Consider the following 26850-nt stretch of genomic DNA (forward strand, 5'->3'; position numbering starts at 1 on the left):
TAAACCTACTGCAATCTTATTCTCATTAAATGTAAATGAACTAAATGCAAAAAAAGAATATCATCATACTATGATTATTTTTTAATATGTTGCTTATGAAACAAACTAAATTTAGAGCTAAATAAAAAGATGGAAAATACAGGAATGGAAACATATACTATGCAAGTACTGACCATGTAAAAATTGCTTTAGCCACATTAACATAAAGCATTATTAGTGATAAGAATTTTATCATGCTAAAAGTTCAAAAGATAAAATTATTCTAAAGTTTGTGAAATATATGTGTAAAGCAAAATCTGCAGGAGTAAAAAGACTCACATTAAAATTCCATAGATGTGGTTGGAAATTTGAAATTTCCCTTAGCAGCTGATAGAATAAGCAGATAAAAATAAGTAAAGACGGGATCCCTGGGTGGCGCAGCGGTTTAGCGCCTGCCTTTGGCCCGGGGCGCGATCCTAGAGACCCGGGATCGAATCCCACGTCGGGCTTCCAGTGCATGGAGCCTGCTTCTCCCTCTGCCTGTGTCTCTGCCCCTCTCTCTCTCTCTCTGTGTGACTATCATAAATAAATAAAAATTAAAAAAAAATTAGTAAAGAAATGGAAAATTTGAAAACAGTTAACAAACTTAATTGACTAATCTATTACTGCATCCCAAACCTTGATATTACATATTCTTTAGCAGGGTGCATGGGAGATCTTCCCAAACCAACCACATGGTGGGAAATATAGCAAGTTTCAAAATGTCATATATTCAGAAATTTACACAATCTATCCAATTAACACAATTGAAATAAGTTAGAAACCCATAATTAAAAGATAATGAAAAACTACCCATATTTTGGAAACTTAATCACTGTACTTTTAAATAACCTATGGGTTAATGAATAAATCATAATAAAAAAATTGAAAATATTTGACCTTCACGGTAATGAAATCAGTGTTGATCATATTTGTAGAATGAAGCTAATGTCATGCTTAGAGGAAAATTTATAGCTTAAATGCAAATGTTTAATAAGGAATATAGACTTTACCTAAGGAGCCATCTCAAAAAGCTAGAAAAAGAATAATTAAACCTAAAGTAGAAAGAAAATGAGAAATATAAGAACTGAAATTAGTAAAATAAAGTGGAATATAGAGATGACAATCAGAACCAAATATTATTTCTTTGATAACTTATAAAATTGATAATACTTTGTGAGACTCATCAAGAAAAAAAGAAAAAATCACTATATTTGGAAATGAAAAAAATGGGGAGAGTAGTACAACTACAGATCTTACAAAAATATCATAAACCACTTTATGCCAATTGATTTGAAAATTATATAAAGAGAACAAAATTTTCACCAAAATACATGCAAATGAAATTTAAAAATTAGTAGTTCCTTATCTGTTTATTAAGCTTAGTCTGCAATTACAAGTCTTTTTACAAAGATATCTCCAGATCCAGATGGTTTCTTTAGACTCAGATGTTTATTGACTAGGAATAAACATTTTCAACTTTTCATGAATGCTTTCAGAGAATGGAAAAAAGGGGGGATGATTTACACTCTATTTTATGAATCTAGTGTAACCTGGATAACAAAATATAGCATGAAATCCATAAGAAAGAAATAGTAAGGGCCATCTATCCAGGAGCATTGATAAAAAATACTAAATAGAATGTTAACAAATTGAGTCCAAAACACAGGTGAAGGATAAATGAGTCTGTTCTAGGAGTAATTATATAATATTTGAAAATATCTAAAAATAATAATTCACTGTATTAATGGAATAAAAAAGAAAAAATAATATGATTATCCCAATAGCCGTAGCAGTAGTATTTGTGAAAACTTACCATCTATAAAATTTATCTGAAATCAGGATGAAAACAGGATGACTACATTCCTTCAACGTTATACTAGTAGTGATAGCCAGTGCATAAAAGACAACTGAAGAAATAAAAGATCTGAAAATTGAAAATGGAGCTATAAAATACCCATTTAGTGGTAAGTTATACTTAATGGCTAAAAATTAAGAAGAATCTATAAATACACTATTGGTACCAATGATATAACATAGCTTTTGAATTTCAGGTAATTATACAAAAATAATTTGCATTTTTATATACTAGTCAAATATGATTAGGAACTGAAATGATGTTAACTTTTTAAATAACATAAAAATAATCAAATATCTAGGGATAAATCTAACAAAAGGTATCTGTGACTTCCACACAGAAAACTACAAAACATTATTTGCATAAGTTTAAAGGAGATCAGAGTAAATGGAAGAATATAGTGTGTTCACTGAATGGGGAACATTAAAAAATTATATACAGGGACCCCTGGGTGGCTCAGTTGGTTGAGCATCTACTCTTGGTTGCAGCTCAGGGCATGATCTCAGGGTTGAAAGATAGAGCCGCTCCACACCCAGTGAGGAGTTTGCTTGAGATTCTCTCTCTGTCCCTCTGTCCCTCCTCCTGCTCACTCTCTCTCTCTATCTCTCTCTCTCTCTCAAAATAAAATAAATAAACATTTTAAAAATTTTACAAATAATATCAGTTTGTTCCAGGTTGATCTATGTATACAATACTAGTAGATATTTCCACAAACTTACCTTTTTTTTTTTTTTAAACATGAAAGAGAAAGGAAGAGCTGTTTCTGAAATACATATGGTCATTCAAAGGACCAAAGAAAGCCAAGATACTTGGTAGAAGATTAAGGATGAAACTCTCAACATGGTCTTAAAAGATAGGGTAGTAGTTACATTTAGAGAGGAGGGTTGGTAAAATTGATTGAGAGGGAATGGACAAGGATATTGGCACTTCTGAGATGCTAGTTTATTCCCTGACAAGAATAGCAGTTACACAGCTGAATTCAATGAGTGGTAATTCATTGGCTCTGTGCTTATAATTCATGTGCTTTTCTCACGTATGTTTCAATTTAAAAATGTTTAAATCATTAAGATACACTGCAGATGGGTGTTATGCGTGTTCCTTGATTTAGTCTTTGTCTGAAAAAGGAGCTGCAAAAGGATTTTGATTACTCTTGGGAGAATTTGACTACAGATTTTTTTCATTCAATTATAATAAGGAATTACTATTAATTTTGTTAAGTATAATGGTGGCATTGTGGCTAGATTGAAAGTGTTTTTATGGTAATATGTTTTAAAATACTTAGAAACACAATGTTTGTAACTTACTTTAGAATACATCTGCAAGATGACTTTTTGATACAGAAAATATGGCAAAATATTAACTACTGCTGAAAATCACTTATGGTTATATGCTTTTTCACCATGCTATTCAGTGTACTGTTCAAAATGCATGAAAACTTTCACTATAAAATAAAAGCTAAGTCAGAATGTAGACTAGATTAGTTCTCTGTAGAATATTTGCCTCATTTGGATGATTCTTTTTTATTGAATGTATGTGTAAATGAATGAATTAAAGAGGGACTGAATTAAAGCCAAATCAGCAACAAAAGGGGAGTTACTTCTGAAATTCAAAATAAAATTTTACTAATCAATAAATAGAATGGAGTATTATTATAGCAAAACTTTTCAACCAACATGTTGATGAAAAATAAATGATTCATTTGAATTTTCTATTTTTAAATTTTTTTTAAAGATTTTATTTATTTATCCACAAGAGACCCAGAGAGAGGCAGAGACACAGGCAGAGGGAGAAGCAGGCTCCATGCAGGCAGCCCGATGTGGGACTCCATCCTCGGACTTCAGGATCACACCCTGAGCCAAAGGCAGACGCTCAACCACTGAGCCACCCAGGCGTCCCCTTAACTGAATTTTCTCTTTAATTAAAGGGTTTATAGTATCATTTTTAATGTCATAAATTTGACTTTATTAAATATATATGTTTTTTCATGGCTGATGTTTTTCACAGAGTGACAAGATCTTCATCATCCAAGAGTAGTTATCAGACTTCACATGTACACATAGACACTCTTTATGGTTGAGTCTTGTCTGAACAGTCTGGGTTGTAGCCTAGAAGTTAGTACAATTTTTTATTTATTACATCTGATATCTGGTTACTTTTGTTTGATTTGTCCTTTTGTTGTAAAATGCAGCATAATAGATGCTGGCATAGAGTGGGGCAGGAAAATACAACAATTAATTATTGGTTTCTAGTTACTTGGAGTAATCATGTCTGTAGTAAAGGGAGCTTTTAGAACATTAGAGGCACATTGAGTTGGAGGCACCCTGGATGGAAAGAAATTGTTTAAATCCTTCTGTTCTGACTAATGAGATGTCTTTTATTGAACTGTAAATTCAATTTCAATACTTTTCAAAATGTTCTCTCTCTTTTTTTTTTTTTTTTTTTGAGAGAAATGGAAACTGGAAGACGAAATCTTTTTGTGACAAAATTTGGCATGAGGCCAACTTGGATATAACTCATAAAAGCTCAGTAAATAAGAGCAAGACAAACAGACACCTAGTTCTTCCAAAGTTTGTAGATGTAGCAGATGCCTTGAAATCTACAATTATAATTCACACTAGAGTTTAGGAATTGTTTTAAATTAACATTAACCTCTTTCTCCAATAAGGATAAGTGTCTATTAGAATATGATGTTTTCTGCAGGCTTCTCTTATTTCCAGCCAAGAAGCTTTATACAATATTTACATTCAGCCCCATTCTTGTAATTACACCTTTCCTTGAAGCCATTAGCAGTATTGAGAAAATGATTCTTTCATTTGGAATTTGTCTTCCAGCTAAGTCCCAAATTGTTACCACAGAATAGCCTACATTCTCTCCCCTCCATGAGTAGCACATTTAGATCTAAGAATTTAAAGCCTAAGAAATTTTAAAGGCTACACCAAGTAAACAGAATCTCAATTTAGAAACTCTTAATTGTCTGTACTAATGGAGCTTTGCATAGCCCAGATAAATTGAAGCCAGAGAAAACCTGAAGCTTCACTTAGCTTCTGATTTTAACCCTCATTTTCTCTTTTTTTTTTTCTTTTCCCGGTGGCTAGATCTCAACAGTTGAAAATGAGCAGTAGAATTCAGCTGAATTGGCCTTCTTTGTCTTCCTTGCTTTCAGCATCCTCTTCTTGAGTTGAAAGTCATAACAGAGCAGTAGTGAGGAGAAGGTAAAATGGGAAGAGATGAAATAGGATCCAGTTGTTTTTGTATAGTAGATAATTTATTACTGGATAATGGAGATTTCCTCATTTAACTTATAAAAACAGAAAATAATTTTTCAAAAATCTTTTATACGATGGTAAAATCCACAGACCAATGACACTGATGTGTGTGTGCATGTGCATGTATGTGTGATTTGCTTTCAATATTTATTCTGCTTAGAGAAAAAGAGGGCAGAACATACAGTGGCTAGTGAACATTGTGTACTTAGCTTCAAGAGCCATATTCAAACAATGCAATGACATTTAGTTCCATAATAGATACCAAGAATCATTTATCAGTTATTACTCACCAGGATGATGAGTTGTCTTAATGCCTCATTCATAGCCTTCCAAACAAATGTTTATACTGCACTATTTACATCATAAGGCAATAGGTGGCATATGGGATTGATTTTTCTGTCTTAATAGCAGAACATTTGCAAAGATGAGCCAGGAAAATTATCCTGAAATAGCTGATTTATAGTACATTATTAAAGGCTACCAAGGCACTTACTGTAAAGACTCTATGAATAAATTTATGTTTTTCAAGACTCTTCACACATAGCTGCAGTCATTTTCAAGTTTGTGGACAAAGATAGTTACTCTTAGAGTGGTAAGTACATGTATTTGTTTTTGTCTCTAAACCTTTTCTACTGCCATGCACAAGGCCATATACAGGTCTGTGGGGATACCTCAGTGAACAGTGTAGATAAGATCCAAGCTTAGTTGGAGTCAGCTACATTTATAGAACACTTAACATGTGCCTGCCATTGATTTAAATTCCTTATATGTGTTAGCTCAAGCCATTCTTAGTACCAGCCTATGAGATAGGTTAGTCTTGTTGTACAAATGATACAATGATACAACAATGGTTACATGTTGTCCCCAAGGGCTGTGCAGGTGATGAAGCCTAGGTCCAAATCCTAAGAAAGTGGATGGTCTATGCTCTTCATCATCCTAGTTCTCAGTGTGAACACAATGGAGCTTACATTCTAGTGTGCTAGTGACAAGAAATAAGAAAATAAGTCAGGAAGAATAGTTGTTTGAAAGGAAAAATTCCTAATTTGGATCCTTTAGAATGTTACCAACTTTGCAAACCATTGTAACTAGCAAAGGCAATGGCCATTTGGAAAAAAAAAATAAAACTTTAAGCATTGTATTATACAACACAGGAAGACAAACCAGGCAATCTGGGGGTACTTCCTGTGATTGGATGAAATGGCTCTCTGCCAACCTTAAAAGGGGGAGGTCTAACTTCCTCAAGATAAGTGTATTTTTAAAAATATTTATTTATTCATGAGAGACACAGAGAGAGAGGCAGAAGGAGAAGCAGTCTCCTGGAAGGAAGCCTGATGCGGGACTTAATCCCAGAACCCCGGGATCATGACTTGGGTAAAGGCAGATGGTCAACCACTGAGCCACCCAGGTTCCCAAGATGAGTGCATTTTATCTCCCCCTCTGCTTTGTATCATGTGACATTGGCCAGTTTCTCAGGATATTTAAACTTTGTGAATAAGGGTAATTTCCTTATCTCTTTTCTTTAAAAGACATCTACGATAAATCTGCATTCACCTTTCCTTCATCCCAGGCACTCTTAAGGCCAGGGAGAGGATTGGATCACAAACATCTATGAAAAATTGATTTTTGGGAAATACTTGAAGAACAGCTAGACAGAGTTCTAGATGCCAGGAGAGAAACATTTTGTACTGTATTTTTGTTACAATAGTAGGCTAAGTTGTATTTTGATGACATCCTACTTCCAAATCCCATTGTTTCAACAAAACAAAAAATTATACTTTATATAGTTCTTCAGGAATATCTCGTATAGTGTCCTAAACTGATAGAAACTCCATAATTACATAATTACACCATATGAAACATAACTTATTGGTCACCTCAGCAAAGGAGAAGATATCAAGTTTTTTATGCTTGTGCTTAGAAGCAGCACATGTCACTACCCCCTACATGCCATTGGCCAAACCTAGGTATATGGCGCCTTTGAAAGGGATACAGAAATTGAGACATCAGATAGAACATTTGGTGAAAATGACTGTATTGGCCACAATACACTCTCTGGTAACCAAATATTCATTCCTTTACTCCTTTTCCACATTTTTTTTAAATTTTTTTTAATTTTTATTTATTTACGATAGTCACAGAGAGAGAGAGAGGCAGAGACACAGGCAGAGGAAGAAGCAGGCTCCATGCACCGGGAGCCCGATGTGGGATTCGATCCTGGGTCTCCAGGATCGCGCCCTGGGCCAAAGGCAGGCGCCAAACCGCTGCGCCACCCAGGGATCCCTCCTTTTCCACATTTAACAATACACTCAGTTCTCTCCAAAGGAATTTAGCCAACCCAAACTCAATCAGTCAACATTCTGAGTTCAAAGTCTAGATCTCTGGGTGTTATGCATTATTTTCAACATTAAAAGTGGACATCATATAGCTAGGTCTAGAGACCAGTGGATTCTAAAGACATGTTATGTTTCCACTATAGCGTAGTAGATACTACAAAGTAGTAATACAAAATATCCATAGTAGACACTATCTTGTGGGAAGAGGAAGGATGAGAGCCACAAAGTAGTCATTGATACATATTATTTCTAAAATCCCACTGGACAAAGAGTATGAGTATTCTCATTGCAAGGGTAGGAAATGTTCCTTAAAGAGAACCTAATGTTACTCACTTTGTCCAGTCCTCTTAATGGTCTCTGATTCTACTGCAGGGTTATTGTTTCATTTCCATGAACCCAACTAAGATGAGCAGTGAGGAAAATGAGCTCATTGAAGAAAATGAGCTAATTATGATCTGAGTGGTTTTCTCAACTCACTGTCTATTGTATGAATATTGAGTTTTGAGGAGCTATAGAACTTTTTGGTCCAGACCTCTGTTTTGTTTGGCAGGTCAACTATCTCAAATATGTAATATGTTCCTTACTATGATTATAGTCCATTTCACGTAACAACAGTTACTGAAATACTAACAGTACTTTCCTAGCCATAATGCTTAGATCAATTCTATTCTTCTGCCTTCCTGTCTTTATATCTTTCTCTTGATATAAAGAATTACCTTGAGAGTATCAGGCTTTTTCTTCATCATATTTTGCCCACAGCGAAAAATTTAAAACAGACAAAACCATGGCATTTAAAGTTAGGTCAGTGGTTACCTTGGTGAATTGGAACACAGGGAATATAAGGGGAATTTCTCAGGTGCAAGAAACTTTTTATTTATTCATCTGGTTATGCAGATCTGTGTACCTTATGAATATTAATTGGGCTCTATATGATTTCTATTGGTATATGTCATGCTTCAATAAAAAATTTTATTGACTTTATAATTTTTATTATTAAAAAGGATACTAAAATAAGTTAATCTTCATTTATTGATAGACTAGCTAATTCAGACCAATACTCCAAGTTAGAACAACTAGAATATTTATTCCCAACAATGCTAGAAAGGGGTGGAATCTTCCATCCTAGTTCATGAGAATGTTGACAGGGAACAGGTAGTAGACAGGAATGGATAAATGCTTTAATTTTTCTTGTGTAAATACTTAGAAATGGAATGACTGGGAACTTTTGTTGATGTATGTTTCACTTTTTCAGAAATTTCCGAACTGTTTTCCAAATTGACTATCCCATTTTACATTTCCAAAAATTGTGTATGAGAGTTCTAGGTTGTCCAAATTAATGACATTTTGTTTCCTCTTTCTTTTTAATTTTAGCTATTCTGATAGGGTATAGTAGTATTTCCTTGTAATTTTAATTTGCATCTCCTTAATGACAGACAACATTGAGCTCCTTTATATGTACTTATTTGATACCCATATATCTTTTTGGTGAAAAGTCTGTTGAAAACATTGCTTATTTTTCATTGGATTTTTTTATTCTTGAATTTTGTGAATCTTTATATATTCTGGATATAAGATCTTTATCAGATATTATTTACAAATATTTCTGTGCTCATGAAGACTACTACCTATATAGTGAGAGTCACAGTTGTCTCAGAAGAAGACTGCCTCTAGTAATATGCTATAAGAAGAATACAAAAACAAAGTATTGAGTAATTTGGGCAATATGGAGGCCACATGGAACACTACTAAGAGATGTTCACAGTGTCCTCAAAAGCTCCCGTGGAGGACTTCACAGAGAAAATGGTACTTGAGTTAGGCTTTATTGGATGGGTAAAATTGTTAGATAAAATTAATACCTCCATCTATTTATTTGTATCACTATTTTCTTAGGGTCCAAAGATCTTTTTAAGGAAGGGACAGGGCATCAGGAAAAGGATCCTAACCTCTTCCTTTTGATATTCAACGCAGGATGGAGGCAACCTAGGTTGAGAGACTTCTAGAAAAAATATAGTGATGGTCGAGAAAAAAACCCGAGTTCTTGCAGTAACATCAAAGAGGACTGATTCAATGAACCACTTTAATCAGTCACAAGAATCCTAGGAATACTTGGATAGAGGAACTCTGGAAAAGCCTAGATTCCTTGCCATACTGGCCTTGGCATTTCTTGGTAGTTATATCAGCAACACGTAGATCTATATTTGTAGGAGAGTTTCTATAGCAAAATATTTCTGTGGAATTTCACATCCAAGCTTCACAACATAATAATTTTATGTGCATGGGCAATTATCAAGAGTTACAAATTCTCAGTACTAGGGTACAGAGTTTGCCCATAAGCAAAATCCTCATCATTATAATAGTACCTGCTTTATGTATAGGGTTGTTGTGACATCTAAATAAGAAAACACATATGAAGTGCTTAGAAGAGTGGCTAGCACACTAAGCCCTCAATCAAGCTTAGATATTTCTGTAAGATGAAAAAATTTTTAAAGTCACTAAAAATATGTATACCAAAATTTTAACACTGTATTTCTTTGGTTGGTGGCTATAGAAAATTCTAATTTTCATCTGTGATCTCTACTGTACTTTTGAAATGTTTAACAATGGCACATAAAAGCAGTGGATGACAATATTTTTCATGGAGTGCATTATCATCATAACAGTCTAACTCACCTAGCTATTTCTGAGCATAGATCTTGTGTGGTATAATTGGAGAGAGCCTCTCTGGTATGGATTATGCCCTTTATTGTGAAGTCATGGCTAGAGGAAAGTTCTGATCTAAGTATATCCTATTCCAGCATGATGCAAGGAGGAGTCTCAAAAACCCACACCTCCACTATCAAGGAAATTTTAGCTCCTGTCAAGGCAAATTAGAAAGCACATCTGGCAACTGGCTAACACAGGAAAGTAAGAATGGGGTTTATTTACTAAACAATCCAAGTACCAGTTCCAAACAACAGTCCCCTCAGAATTCCAGTAATCCACCTTCCTGCATCATGTTCAACATTTGCAGCTTCTGCCATTGCTGCTGTTACTGCTGCTCTGTGCCACTCCAGTCGATTTGAAACTGAAGCGGCAGCTCTATATGATGTCAGGCCTCTTAATGATCAATTAGGGCTCCTCTCATGCAGCACATTAGGAGGATGCTCTTGCCGGAGTCATGATTAACTTTAGAGGTACAGATGTTGGAACAACTACCTAGCAGCAATGCTGTATTGTCAAATGGTGTGTTTAGGTATCATCATGTTTGGTGATTTAATTGCATTGTTAGAAAGTGTTTGCTTCCTATTATCCTTAAAACAACATCATTATGGAAATCCTATAGGTGCTTATGGAAAAAAATAAATGTAAACACATGCAACAAAAATGTACCAGTGTACTGATGTCATTTATATTCATGCATATGTATATATTCATGCAATTTTCTAGCTTTTGCTAGAAATCTGTTTGTGAAATCTATCTGAAGAAATGCAAGACATGCATATATATTATATCTCAATTTTTTGTGACGATATTCCAAAAGTATAGATAAATTTAAAAATCAGAGGCAAGGTTAAAACTTTCCAACCAAAGTAGCTGAGAATAGCTTTAAAAAGAACTGTTTATAACGAAAAATGACAAAGACCTTTCTTGACTCTTCTTAGATTATTTCCTTCAGTATATTCTCAAATGTTTGGGTCGCTGCCGACACAAATTTTAATAACCCATATGATATTGAAAATCTGACATTGGGAAATATATTACAATGCATATGGCTTCAGGGAATAGGTCACACAGAGGTTAGCTCATACGTATAGATTTTTAAAAACCTAATGGTTCTTTATTTTCCACCTAGATTTAATCATGGCATTATTTCCCAAGTTTTAATGCTTTTTTTAGGACAGAATTAATACATTTGGTTCTTTGTTTATGATTTTTTGTATTTCAATCAAAGTGCAAAAATTACTTATTCTCAATACAAAGGTGCACGTTGTGCAGTGAGAGAATAAGAAATATTGACATTAAAAAAGGAAATATTGACATTATCAATTAGTTCCATCTTTATTGCTAGTATTACTGTGAATCATTCTTGATGACCTGAGATGCTACTAGGTGATAGATTGCAAGGATATACAATGGAAATGAGGCAGTGGAGGCAACTTTTTACTTACAGCAGAATTTTGTTAAAGCACAAATGATTCAGATATATACGCAAACTCTGAGGAGTGTGAGGAATAAATGAGGTAATGAAAACAAATTACTTTCAATATCATACAGCATTATGTAAATCTAGGATATTATTATTGTCATCATTATTATTTGTTTTCATTATTATTTTGATTTTACCTTATAAAATCATGTCTCCAGAATTAAGTCAATATGTGTAATTTTCCATTTGCCTTTTCCAGAATGTCATATAAAAGAAATCACGGGAGAGTGAGGGGCAAATAAGCAGAGCACAGAGGAGTTTTAAGACAGTGAAACTACTATGTTTAATACCATAATGTTGGATACATAAAATTAGACATTTTTCAAAACCTGTAAAGCGTGCAACACCAAGAGTGAATCCTAATGTAAACTGAGGGCTCTGAGTGATTATGGGGTGTCTGTATGGGTTCATTAATTATAAAAATTATACCACCCCAGTGGGGGATGTGATGGTGGGGGAGGTATGCTTGTGTGGAGGCAGGAGAGTGTATGAGAAATCTCCATAACCAAAAACTGCTATAAGAAAAATAAAGTCTTAGTTAAAAAATAAATAAATAAATAAAAGGATCCTAGAGTATGTATCTTTCTGAGACTGTATTCCATCACATAGAATGATGCATTTGAGATCCATCCATGTTGTTGGTATGTGAATCATTTGCGCATTTCTTCTCAATTGCCAGGTAGTATTCTATTGTTTGGATATACCACAGTTTTTTTATTTGCCAAAGGAAGGATATTTGAGTTGTTTTCAGCCTCAGTGATTAGAAATAAAGCTATTAGACATATTTGCCTGCAGGTTTTTAAGTGCACATAAGACTTCATTTCACTTGGATAATGCTTAAGGGTCAGATTGTTGAGTCGCCATGGCCAGCATATATTTAATTTCATAAAAACAACCGGAATACTTTCCAAAGCGATTACCATTTTGCATTCCTGCCAGCAGTGTCTGAGATTTCCAGTTGCTATTTATCCTACTCAGTATTTATTATCAACAGGTTCTTTGATTTTAACTATTCTAATAGTTGTGTGGTAGTTTCTGACTGGTTTAAATTTTCATTATTCTAATAAAATAAAGATAAAGATATATATATTTTTTTAAATAAAGTTATTGAACACTTTTCATGTACATATTTACCATTTCATATATCTGTTCTTATTGATGAAATACCTGTTTAAATTTATGCCCATTTTTTAAAAATTAGGTTGTTTATTGTTATTGAGTTTTGAAAATGTTTTTATATATATTCTGGATATAGGGCCTTTACCAATCTCATTGCAAATATTCTCTCAGTCTGTGGCTTGTCTATTCTCTTACTTACCAATCAATGTCGTTCAAAGAAAGAGGTTCTTAATTTTTACAAAGATCAACTAACTAATCTATTTGTTCTTATATAGACCATACATTTGGGATTGATCGCCTAAATCATAGTCACAAAGGTTTTTCCTTTGTTTTCTATAAATTTCATAGTTTTATATTTTACATTTAGGTAAGGTCAATTTTGAGTTATTTTTTGCATGTACTATGACAGCAGAGATTATTCATTTATTTGCACATGAGTTTTCAATTGTTTGATCATCATTTATGAAAACTCTGTGTTTTCTCCACTGAATTGTCTTTGCAATTTTATCAGAGATAAATTGGCTGTATATGCATGTGCCCACTTCTAGAATTTATGTTCTATTCTATTGTTTATCTTTTTACTGATACCAGACTCTCATTAGTATAGTTTATAGTAACTTTTGAAATCAGGTTGTATATCCTCAAACTCTCTCACAACAGTTTTGACTATACTCTGTTCTTGCCTTTCATCATAAATTTAAGAATGGGCTCACGAATTTCTATAAATAATAGCTGGGATTAATTTGGAATTGTAGTGGGTATCAGAATAAAATACATTTCTTTTTTTTTTTAAGAATTGACATTTCAAAATATTAAGAGTTACAGTTCATAGTTATTGTATGTTTGTATGTAATTTTACTTGCTTTTCTTGGGCTTGGATACAAGAAATATATATGGGGATACAGCCTTGTGTCCCTGTGGATCTTATATTCTATTGGGATTTAGAAATTATTTCTCAACTCACAAATATTACCTATACCTCTGAAAATCTTTTTCATCACCAGGAAAAAAATCTAAACTCTTTCACAGTTCTCCTGGAGTACTAACTCAAAAAAATAGCTAAAAAAACAAAAAACAAAAAACAAAAACTCCTCTTAGCACTTAAAAACAATTCTTGAGTTATTATTTTGTATCTTCCACTATAATTTCTCCTTCTGATGAAATTGAAATGTTTCTATACAATCAAATAAACCCTACCACCCCAAAATTTCACAATTTATTTATTTATTTTTAAAGATTTTATTTATTTATTTATTTATTTATTTATGAGAGACACAGAGAGAGAGAGAGAGAGGCAGAGACAGGCAGAGGGAGAAGCAGCCTCTATGCAGGGACCCCTACACGGGACTCGATCCCAGGTCTCCAGGATCACACCCTGGGCTGAATTAAGGCAGCGCTAAACCGCTGAGCCACCGGGCTGCCCTCAAAATTTCACAATTTAATGTTTAAAATGTGTTTTAATTGACATTAAATTGTGTTTTAATTAACATTAAATTAAATGTCACAATTTAATTGTTTAGAGTGATAATTGAGGAAACATTTTCTAATATGGTTAAATTGAAATTCCTCTTTCAGCACAATCATTCCTTAGAAATTTAATCCCTGTGTATTATGTCTATTTCAACACTAACTGGTATACTGCAATTCAATTCTGGCACTAGCTACCAGGAGTTAGTGCAGACAGCACAAAGTAAAGGGCATGGTACATAGCAAGACTACTCTCACTTTAGAGGTCAGACATAAGTAGGATCCCCACCTACACTTCTGGCCAACTGGCTACAAATGCTTAGATGTCCTTCAGGTTTGACAATTTGCTATGACGAATCACAGAACTCTAGAAGGTACTACGTTCATGATTACATTTCTTGTATAAGGGATATAAATCAAGAACTGCCCAATGAGGAGACACATAGAGCAAGTTTTGAGAGGGTCCCGATTCAGGGCATGGCACCCTCCTGGTACATTAATGAGTCTACCAACTGGGAAGTTTTGCTGAGCTTCAATGTTGTAATTGGGATTTCATCACACAGGCACGAATGATTAAATCACTGACTATGTGAATGGATTAAATCTCCAGCCCCTGTCCATTCTCTGAAGGTTGGGCCAGTTCAAAACCTCAACATGCTAATCATATGGTTGGTTTTTATGGTGACCAGCCCTATCCTGAAGCTATCTAGAGGTCCACCAGGAGTCACCTCATTCATATAAAATCAGGTGTGATCCAATGGGCTCATGAATAACAAAAGCACTTCTATCATTCTGAAAATGCCAAGAGTTTTAAAAGTTCCTCCTGAAAACCAGAGACACAGACCAGTAAAATATCTTTATTATGCAATAATAACATGCTAATACAAACACTTGTAAAGAGTTTGCTAGGGTCCCTGGGTGGCTTAGTCTGCCTTTGGCCCAGGTCATGATCTCAGGGTCCTGGGATAGAGCCCCTGTTGTGCTCCTTGCTCAGGGGGTATCTGCTGCTCCCTGTCCCTCTGCCCCTGCAACTTATGTTCTCTCTTTTTCTCTCTGTCTCTCTAAAATAAGTAAATGAAATCTATATATATATATAAACCTATATATATATCTATAAGATATATATATCTTATTGAGATATGTATGAGATATGTATCTCATATATATATCTCAAATAAATAAATAAAATATTTATATATGTATGCGAGAGAAAGAGCTTGCTGTGTTTACATATTTAAATTAGGAAAGAGTTACCAAAATCAGTTTCTAAAAGTTTTTCAGTGAGATTTATAGGAAGAGATAAAAAGCAGTAAAACATTTTTTGTTTCCTTTAAACTTTGAAAATACCAGAAATCTCAAAAGGAGGAAGTTGCAGAACAACCAAAGAAGTAGATAGTGAATTTCGTTTTCTGGGTTTTTGTTTTGTGTGGGTTTTTTTTTTTTTTTTTTTTTTTAAGTTTTATTTATTCCAGGAAAGTATGGCCCAAAGTTACTAGGAAGAATGCTGCAAAAAAAAAATAAGTCAAAGTACAGAAAGTAAAAGAACACTTCACTTAATATTAATCTCATAGAGGTATAAAAGAATAACATATGGAGACCTGAGTGGCTAAACTAGTTTTTAAACTAATGGTTAAAAACAAATGAAAACAAACAAACAAAATCTTTGGTTTACTTCCTATCTAAGATATTACCTTCTACATGTAGAAGTTACCTGTGGTTTTCCAGAACTTCATACAATTTTCTGAAGTAATAGTGCTATGAATGCCTTTCTTTGGAAGTGCCATGTATTATAATCAAGAGGAGTGATAATTGAAGAGATTTTTAATGAATTTAATTTATTTATTTGAGAGAGAGAGAGAGTGCGCACAAGCAGAGGGAGTAGCAGAGAACGAGGGAAAAGTAGGCTCCTGGCTGAGCAGAAAGCCTGATGTAGGCCTCAATCCCAGGACCCTGGGAACATGACTTGAGCTGAAGGCAGAGGTTTAACCAACTGAACCACCTACGCACCCTGAGGAGATATTTTCTAATATAGTTCAATTGAAACCCAGTCTTTCAGAACTATCATTCCTCATGTAAAAATTCAGTCTCTGCAAATTGTATTTTAGAGGTTTTACAAATTATGATAGCTTAATATGTTCTTTTGCTGATAAATGCTGATGGGAATGTGGAAAATACATACAGCTCTAAAATGACAGACTCTTAAGACTCATCTCAGGGAGAATTTCTAAGGTAGTTCTTTGTTGTACCTGATATGCGAGTGCCTATGTTAAGCATATATTTTGTTTTCAAAATACTACATTAATGGTTTTGCTGTAAGCCTGGAAATGTTTTGATTTTCCACAAACTTTACAGGAAAAGTTGTAGTATTCTTAGCATTCTATTCTTTCTAGAAAACAAAACCTTCCCAAGACTTTTTTCTTCCTGACTGGTGTTTGATATGGTCACAATGATGTTATTTCCCAGGACTAATGCTGTCAGAATAAAAATGTGTAAATTCCCAAGTCACTCTGAACGTGTACTTGAATGAATCAAATTAATGAGGAAAATAAACACACATGGGGAACTGAACATTGAAAGTGGTCAGCTGATTTTTTTAATTTAATGGACTTGTCTACAATTATATAATATCTACTACTATTATTCAGAAAAACCTTCTTTCCTGTTTTTAATGGATGTATAATATCTAATGATCAAAAATCCTATCTGGATTATATTTCATTACTTTTAAAATGAATTAATCTCATTCTATTTCTACCCATAAAATGAGAATCCATCAATATATCTGGAAATAAGGTCATGCTAACTTGCTGAATAGTGTGCTGCATATTACCAGTGTTGCAGTAAAATACCATGTTAAAAAATAGGAATACTTTCAGATGTTTCCTCATAAGACCCATGGATATTTCAGTCATTTGCAGAGGGTTCGCCTGTAATCAACAGGATAAAGAAGATATTCATTGCTTTTTAATGTAATTTTGTGGCTTTTTAAAAAGAAAATATCTCTATTACATTTATCAGTAACTGTTCATCTCTGCTCTGTGCAAACTGAAGTAAAGCCTACAAGATCACAACACACACACACACACACAAACTTTTACACATGCATGCATGTGTGCACACATACCTAAAACAAAACATTTGAGGGAGAGGAAGAGTACATAGATCCAACCCCCCCCCCCCCTCCCTTAGTACTAAAGCACTCGGCTCATAAATAAAAGCTCTGGGAATTGTTTGTCTCTCTTGAACCAAATTTCTATTTTTAAAACCTTCCTTCACATAGATCATATGATGTTCGTGAACTCTAAGAATGTTCTGACTTATTGCCTCACTGATCATTTAATTGCAACCACTTCTATTTTTAGGAAATCGTTTAGTCACATAATTGGGATTCTACTATGCTCCAGGAAAGTTTGTTGCTTCACAGTAACTTGATCTGACCTAAGTAAACCATTTTGATGGTGTGTGGGTGGGTTTGTCCTTCCTCTACTCACTATCTCCATTGTGAAATCACGGGATTTTCTAGAAATCTCTTTTAATGTTGTTTGGAAGTATTTCTATATTACCATAACAATTCCTTGTAACAGTAAATCTAGGAATAGGTTAAAGATAAATGTAGGGAGATTTTTTCAAAAGAGGCATGTCAGCAAATGAATCAGAAGATTTTTTCATTGTTCCAAAAGTTGTGACAATTATGGCTTTTAAGAAGAAAGATGACATGCATGCCATGCATATTCCCCTTAAAAATTGGTTGTTCTGTGAAGGGAGCCAAAACTGCTTCTAACAAATCATGTATCTGGAGTATTTAGCTTTATCCATCTGACACAATCTTTCACCCCTCTGAAAGTCAAGTATGGTTGTTTTGTTTTGTTTTGTTTTGTTTTTTATTTTTGTTTGTTTGTTTGTTTGCAAATAGGTAAGAAGTGGATGACTTCCTTGAGACTGCTGGCTGGCTGAGATGGAGGAAGTGATTGCTTTGAGAAAGAGGATGACATCATTCAGTTGCACCATGGTTACTGTTTGTTTGGAGTTTCAGTCTGTGACATAGGTATGCACACTTCCAATGTGAGTGATCACTTACACTGTGATAAACTGACCATAGCACAAAACTTGTGGTGGTGGAACCAGAAATTCTGTCTTCCACCTACCCCTAGAAATGTGCCTGCAATGAGTTCAGTTTGTATTGAACACCTACATCCATTGCTCCAATCAGCAGAGCAGAAAGCAGTCAAATGTCAAAATTACCATGTATCTCCCATTCACATCTGCTCCCCCTCCACACATACATGTTTACAAAACTGGGATGTTAATATTTTATAAGAAAATCACATAGTAGGTTTTCTGACCAGGCATTTTAAGATTCATGGATCTTAAGTATCTATTAGGAATCACTATTCTAGAGGAATTAAGGCGATGGCTTTTTCTCCTCTGATAGGGTTTCATATATTCATTATATAACATGAAAGAAGAGTGAATATATTTGCATATTTTGTAAAGACAAGGAATAGAAATGAAAAGTAATTATTATCATATAAATTATCCTTCTCATTCTGAACATTGATCATTGACTTGAAAAGTATAATGGAGGGGGCAGCCTTGGTGGTGCAGCGGTTTAGCGTCGCCTGCAGCCTGGGGTGTGATCCTGGAGACCCGGGATCAAGTCCCATGGCGGGCTCCCTGCATGGAGCCTGCTTCTCCCTCTCCCTGTGCCTCTGCCTCTCTCTCTCTGTATCTATGAATAAATAAATAAAATATTAAAAAAAAAGTATAATGGACCTATTGTTCACTTTTGTTTTCCTATATTAAGACTTATGCAAACATATCAGTGTGGTGAGCAAATTAACTGAGTGGTGCTCAATTTGACCATATATCTAGAGACTTCAAAGTTCTTTTGCCTGGGGATCTCCACTAATTTACTTTATAACTGTAAGTTCTTCAGTGTAGTGACTTCATTCCCTTTAGTCCAAAAATATTTTTCTTCTAATTCATGCCTGCACTTTAATCAAAATGTTTGAAAGGCAATAGGATACATGTTTGGGGATTTAAGTATCTCAGGAAGACAATCTTATTTCCATTGCTAGACCCTTTGGCTCCTTCCAATATACCTACATTCTTCGGGTCAAAATGTTTTTCTACATTGTGTAAGTATAGCAGTAAAGTCTTCAATGTACATTCTAGGTGAGCTTTGAAGATTTCATTTGTAAAGAGTCTACTTTTGCAACTGAATTGTGTGGAATATATACAGAAATATGCAGACCAACTAGTAGAGAAGGAAGCATGGCCTGATTCAATTAGCATTGCCTTCAAATTCCAGGAAATTAGAGGAAATAGTGTCTTAGTTTGGGTGGCTATAACAAATTACTGTAGATTTGATAGCTTATAAACAGCAGAAATTTATTTCTCATAGTTTTGTAGGCTGTGAAATATAAGACCAAGATGCTGGCAGATTTAGTGTCTGGTGAGAGCTTTCTTCCTGGCTCATAAGCAACTATCTTCTCTCCCTGACTCTATCTTCCACAAAGGGCAGCAGGAGTGAAAGGGGTCTATTTGATAAGGCACAGATACCATTCCTGAGGTCTCTGCATTCCGGATCTAATCCTGTCCCAAAAGATCCCATCTCCTATCACCATCAGGTTTGGAGATTAGGTTTCAAAACATCAAACTGAGGGTATAGGGATACATTTACCGTTTTCTTCTTCTTCTTCCTCCTCCTCTTCTTCTTCTTTTTAATGTACATACTATCTATAATAACTATTCTATAAAATGAAAGTAAGAACAAAATTAAAACCTAACATTTTAATCATTGATAATCTGTTTCTTTTTTTTTAAGATTTTATTTATTTATTCATGGGGGGTGGGGTCAAAGACAGAGGCAGAGGGAGAAGCAGGCTCCATGTGTGGAGGCCGAGAAAAATTAAGGCCATCCCACCTAAAGTTTAGCATTAGCACAAGTACAGCCATCTTAGGCCCCTGTGAATAAGAGCTGAACTTTACGGGAAAAACTGCAGAATGTCCTCAATGTCCTTGGCAGGGAATCCCATATCAGAAAGACAACAGAGCCCACGACCCTGGTAGAAAGTCCCATATTAGAATGACAACAGAGCTCAATGCCCTTAAGCCCCATATCAGAATATAAACAGAACTTGAGATATTCCTCCGCCCCTTCTGAAAATCCCCTGGACCAGCCTATAAAAAACCCAGCTGTAACCCACTTCAGGGTCCAAGTCCCTGCTCCGCTGTGTCGGGTATACTTGGACCCAAGCTGGAGCTTGCTAATAAACCCTCGTGTGCATGCATCGGTGTCGGCTCCTTGGTGGTTTCTCGGATTCGCAATCTTGGGCACAACACATGCAGGGAGCCTAACATGGGACTCAATCCCGGGACTCCAGGATCTCGCCCTGGGCTGAAGGCAGCATTAAACCTCTGAGCCACCTGGGCTGCCCAAATCTGAGTTTCTGATACAATGGACTGTGGCATGGATGAAGTTTGTTGCTGTTGTTATAAATTGATCCCAACTGTATTTTACCTAGATAAACATATAAAATGTGAGTCAGAGTGGTATCATTTATTACTCTTGAGATAAATTCCAATCACTTTAATTTATACATTGCAAAAGATACATTGTTGCTCTTCATCATAGATTCCTCACCCTTGACTCATTTCTTCATTAATGGCTTTTTAAATTTACCTTTTCCAAATATTTATGGATTATTTTTATTATTGTACTAAAGTTTAAAGGCTTAAAATTAATACTACTGTATCCTTTTGAGTCATAATATATGACTGAAACCCTAAGAAACCTCCCACCTTCAAAAACCAAACCAAGCCAAACATTCATCCCCAAATTCTTAAAGTCCTTTTAGGAAACACATCAGACGACAGAAAAACAAAAACCAAAAGGACAACACTGACTAAGGCAGATAAATTACCTGAAATGAGCATTGTAAATAGGAAAATTTTACTGAAGATTGAAAGGTGAAAGTGTCTATAGGGAAAGCATCTGAGAATAAGGAGAAGAAAGATGAAAATTAGCAATTGGGATGAAAAAATAATTTTAAACTTAGGAAAGTGTTCCCACGGGTCCTGCCACAAGAAAATACAAAGGTGAAACTAAATTGAGTACTAAAGGCTTAGAAAAGAAATGTTGTCATATGCCTGGGTGGCTCAGTGGTTTAGCGCCTGCCTTTGCCCAGGGTGAGACCCTGGGGTCCTGGGATCGAGTCCCACATCAGGTTCCCTACAGGGAGACTGCTTCTCCCTTTGCCTGTGTCTCTCTCTCTCTCTCTCTCTCTCTCTCTCTCTCTGTGTTTCTCATGAATGGATAAATAAAATCTTAAAAAAACAAAATGAAAAGATGTAATGTGCCCAAGATTGCATATCGGAGAAACCACCAAGGAGGCAACACCGAAGCAAGTGCACGAGGGTTTATTAGCAAGCTGGAGCTTGGGTCCAAGTATACCCGACACCGGGGAGCAGGGGCTTGGACCCCGAGGTTAAGAGGCGCAGCAGCTTTATAAGGGCCAGTGGCCAATGAGATTGTAACACACAGAAAGTTGCCCAGTCGTGGTCCACACGCAGGCTAATTGAATAGTGACCATTTGAACGAGCCTATCACTGGTCAGAATTGGCGCGCAGGTTTGGCGGGTAAAAGGCGGGGTTTACATTCTTTGGCGGTTTCCCATAAGGGTGTGCTCAGAGGCTTGACTAGGGTGGGGGAGCGCCTTAAGCAATAAGCAGGTCATGTGGGGGTCACACAGGAGGCGGTGGGCGGGTGCAGCACAAAATGGGGTTAGTCCTGCTCTGCTTGTCCAGGGGTAGGGGATTTTTGTTAAATTCCTTGGGTCCCACAGTAGTTGACTGGAGAGAACTGTGAACAGAGTTAAATCTTAACTTGTGATACAAATGGTAATGAGAATATCTTTTTAAAACAAAGACAGCAAAATTTCATGAAAACAAGGTAAAAAAAATGATTTGTGGAACATATATAGGTACATGGAAAGTGGTATTAATTTTGCGATCAGTACAATTATATAATGCCCTAATCTTTGATTAAAATAATACACTGACAAAACTGATGTCAAATGATAGAAGTGTTATACAATTGTTTAAACTATACTTTCATCTGTTTTTCATATTTTTCTGCTGTCCTTATTCTGAAGTGTCTAAGCAAATATTGATATTAAAGCTTCATTTCTGAACAAAATCAGATTTGCTCATTATATCTTCCACCAAATATTAGATGTTAAATTATTTAAATGTTGCCACTTTAATGAGTATAAAGTTAGTCTTAAACTTTTAGGTTTATATTTATATTACAGACATATATCCTTAATCTATTATACATATTATGAATCTAATTTTCAAATTCAAATTTTATCTATTGACATTAGTCAAGGTGACTTTTGGTATAAAATGTTAAAAATTTGTTTCCATCCATAATCTACTGTATTTCCAAAGTCAGTTAAAAATACGTAATCTTTACCTAAATTGTATATTCTTCTCATAAAATATCTTACAACTTTTTAAATAATAAATGGATTTTAAATTTTTACTTATGCTAGCATATAAATCTGAGTAAATCATTAATACGTTTAGTCTTATTTTCATCTTTTGTAAAATAGAAATAATAATATCTCAGTTCAATTGTAAAAGTCAGATTTATTATAAAGGTCACATCTTACAATATATGTAAACAAATCCTGTGGTAGACTATAAACAGTTTTGCAAAATGCCAGTTATTTTAATAAAGTAATAGGAAGATAATCAGGAATCATAAATAAACAACTTCCAAAGATGTTTTTTTCAATATTTATGGATGAGCTATTCAATTATAGTATAATTTCAGGAGGCAATTTAGTGTCTGATATATTTGCTAATCAATTTGGATATTGCTGCCCAAGGATTTATACTTTGTTTGAGTTGTTATAAAGTTATAACTTTAAAATCTAGTTTACTTCATGTGAATTTATGACCTCATTTAAAAATATTCTAAGCCACTTCAATGTGCTCAGGCAGTGGTGAATTTCATGAGTTAATGATACACTGGGTTAAGAAGAATTTCCTGTTTTCTGTTTTGGGTGCTTTGCTGTTTTTACAGTGTGCCTCTAATTTTATGAGAAAGTCACATGTAAAAAAAATGTGACAGTGTGAGGCTGTGCACCAAAATACCTTTGGGATAAACTATCTAACTTGTAAATAATTTAAAAAAAATTTTTTTTTCAGGAAGCAAATATTTAAGAAGAGAAGCAAGCAAAGGCTTGTTTGAATGAATAAATAAAGATCAATGTTTTTAGTCAAAAAAGCAGCAACATTTCTGTTACTGCTTAGACTTCATTCATATTTTCTTCCTGATTAATCAAAAATCTGCAAAGGGATCTATGAAAATTATGCTTGTTTTGAAGTTTTAGTCTCCTTGAATAGGATGTTATAATTTGGCCTCGACCTGTTCAATCTTTAACTACCTCGCTCCTTCCTACCTGGAGCTCACAGGGAGCAGATTCCCACAGGGACTCTTAAAACCCTATAGCCAGACACATGCCATTTCCTGGAACTGGAATTCCCCTGTCCTGCCCTTCTTAACTTGAAAAGTCCTTTTCCATTTTCTTCTGGTCCCTCACACAGCCTTGGCTTCTCTGTGACACCTTCAAGACTTTTCCTATTTGTTATGGTGACTCCTACGTCTCTGTTCCATGCTGCTTTGCCTTTTATTTCTAGCTAAGTTATAGTCTTTAGCTATGCTTGGTAAATGATAATTTTTTTGTCGTTTTAGAAATAAAACTTGTGCCGGCTCTTTTTCTTCTCAGTGAGTGAACTTTATACAGAAGCAGAGACACAAAAGAATGGATCTAAGAATAGATAGATTGTAATACCCTTTCATTTTCTCCTGCAAATCAGTGGAATGAAATTGGGAATTTCAATTCCTGACCACCCTATCTATGCACAGTCGGGAAAGAATATCTGAGTAGGGGCAGGATGTGCTGTTCTGACATTGATTGTTCTGGAGAAAGATCGAATCTTTTCATTAAGCAAAAGAAGTGCGGGAACTTCTCTTGGTGAGATTCAGAATACACAATAGCAGCAACATGGCTAAGGATGAGACCTGTTTTCTCAGGCTGCCCTGGAAAGAGGCCTTAACTAACCATCTTTCCTCCTACTGAAAGCGATCAGACTGGCAGAGGCCAGGCTGCCTGCTTGCTTCAAGGGTGGCCAGAGTGGTGCCCAGTAATTTACATGTTGAGATGCTCCAAGTAAAAATACTAATTCTTTTAAAAGCCAAAATGAAAGCCAAAACATATTTACATTTTAAACCATCAGCAAAGAAATCTGCATCCAAACTATAGTATTAAAAGCATGCTTCATGTGCTACTTAACTTCATCTACTTTAGAAGACATTCTGATTTAAGAAAATTATTTTGTGAAGTGACATTTCTTGGATTTATAGGATCTCAGAGAAAGATGATATTTCCAGGGACCTTACAGCAAAACACCTTCTTGTGCTGTATTTTAATTTATTTATTTGGTTGTACATTTCCCCCACTAAACCAGGCGCTCCTTGAGGTCAGTAGAATGGAATGAAAAACACATGGACTTTGGTATGACTTGACCATGTGTTTAACTACTGGCTATGTGACCTTGGGCAAGTTATTTAACTTTTTGAGCTTTGTTTTTGTTTAATCTGTAAAACCTCCTGGAAATTATTTTGTACAAGCCTGCCACATATAAGACATATGGTACATATCTGTGGAGTGAACTAATGGAATAATTAATTCATTAATGTTTCTACATATGAAAGGATTTTCAATGCTATATTTTAGCATTGGTGTGACAGTGAGCAAAAGCATTCTAAATTTAAAGGTAAAATGTGCTTTTTACAATCATATGATGATAGGTTGTTCAGAAAAATCTCTAGGCTATTTAATCTCAATAGTGAAGCAGAAGAACATTTCAGAAACATCTAGTTCCTATGCATACTAGGGTACTTCCAGAAGGGATCCTGTTAGGTCAGAAATTTCTTTACAAGCCTTAAAGTACCATCAGTAATGGTACTTAACTCTGTTACTATACTGTATTGAAATATTGTTGTTTCTCTCATAGTCTCTGTATCCAAAGTATGATCCAATTTTCCATATGTAGAGGATGAAACTCTAACCTGAGGTTCTGTGACTTTCTAGGGTCCCCAGGGTATATTACTGAACTTGGGATATACCATGATTTCCCACTATAATTTATGCTTGGGAAGTGCCAGCATTAGAAAAAATGGAACATGGTCAAAGAAGGAATTAAAGTGGAATTGGAAACAAAATGAAGTGACATCATTATCTTCAGAAGTAAATTTTGTCTCATTTGAAATTAATGTCTGTAATTATTCCATGTGTAGTGAGTTAGGGAATCACAAGATAGAGGAGTCAAGATACACAGGGTAACTTCAGACCTTACATGTTTTATAATCAGCTGGTGTCTGTATAGTGGTTAATTAAAAAAAAAAAAGAAAAGTAGGACTCGCTTCAAGCCAGGAAGATATGTTTGCTGACAGAAGCTTGTGGAAAGAAACCGACTTAAAAGGGGCTGCTTGTTTGGAGCAAGGAAAAGTAGCTATAAAGACAAATATTGTCAGAGTGCAAGGCCTGTGGTTAAGTTCGGATGAATGAACACATCACTTTTGCAATCATAGGAAGAGCCAGCATGGGAAGACGAAGGAGTTTTGTCTGAGAAACAGAAAAAGGAATTATTTGTGGAAGGTTTATGAAATAGGATGAGCACTTTTAATGAAATTTTTATTTCAAAGATGGGTTTAATTTTTAAATTTGAAAATACAGAAAGTGTCCCCTTCTACCACTTCCACTCTGTTCCATCAGCAGAACTGGTGAAGCATTTTAATAGTCAAGAACTTGAAGCTTATCCCCAAACTCCATTAAGTAGGAGAGCTGCAGAGAGTTCTCAAGACTTCACATGGATTGTGTTAATGTAATGGATAGTGTCATGCTTTGTTACTGGTTCTGATACATCAGTGACATACATACATTTTCTTATCTTTAGGTTAGTGGTGTGTAAAATCCTCTTGGAAACACAAAAAAGCATGTGTGCATGTGCACACACATACACACACACACACACCTTTCTGGATAGTCTCCAGATTCCTACACTGAGCCTTTCTTCCTCTTTTAAAATTTGAACCATACTCATTTTGATATATGCAAAGTTACCAAGGCAATTAACTGAAACCAATTTGATTTTTAAATTTTCTTATCTGGCATTACACAAGGAGAGCTGCCTGATTATTAAACATAAAATTTCACTATTTCTTTACATCTGATGATAAATGATGTATCACTGGGGGAAAGTGTCATGATTTTTTTTAACATTACAAAATTGGATGAAATTTGAACTTCTATTCCTAAAAATAAAATGATTAGATTATAATAATTGTCTCATAAATTTTAGATAACATCCTCAAATGGCAAATCTGTCATTGTCTGATACATAGCCCCCAAATCCTTTTATGGAACAATTAGGAAGCCGGAACTCCATCTATTATTTTTTCCATTATGTCATCTTGCCTGGCGTGAAAATTGAAAGAGCACTGAATATCTGAATATAGCACTCTAT

This window comes from Canis lupus, chromosome 1 (genome assembly GCF_048164855.1).
Source record: "Canis lupus baileyi chromosome 1, mCanLup2.hap1, whole genome shotgun sequence".
Classification (NCBI taxonomy): domain Eukaryota; kingdom Metazoa; phylum Chordata; class Mammalia; order Carnivora; family Canidae; genus Canis; species Canis lupus.